This window comes from Theobroma umbraticum, unplaced genomic scaffold, assembly GCF_002168275.2.
Source record: "Theobroma umbraticum cultivar Fairchild unplaced genomic scaffold, ASM216827v3 scaffold_39.0, whole genome shotgun sequence".
Lineage (NCBI taxonomy): Eukaryota > Viridiplantae > Streptophyta > Magnoliopsida > Malvales > Malvaceae > Theobroma > Theobroma umbraticum.
In genome coordinates, this window is record NW_018397281.1 from 351876 (window position 1) to 352332 (window position 457).

Genomic DNA, 457 nt, shown 5'->3' on the forward strand with positions numbered 1-457 from the left:
ATGTGGAGATCAAATTAAGGCTTGTTTGAGATTTGGTGAGTTCACTCAAAAGTCTTGAACGCCGGTAGCGATCGAGGGGAAGAGGTCGTTACAGCTTGCTTGGCCTTATCAGGTTATGTTAGGATGGATCCATGAGCCGATCATGATCCTTTCAGGAAATGGGATGTGACACGTCGATAAGGTGTTATGTAAACAGAACTACATTCTGCAACACTAGCACTTAGTCAAATGAAAAGGAGTGCTAGAGGTAGAAGTAAAAGATTTATCAGAGTTCCGGGATTCCATAGAAGCATTCCACTCATCAACGGGTGTTAGAAATTTTGAGAATATGGTGCCCTGGAAAGCTAGTATACTCTCATGCCTAATTTCATTAAATTTGTAATGAAAGTACATTTTGATAATATGATGAAGAGTTTATTTTAAGTAAGCATTCATTATCTAGTTATTAAGGTACCAT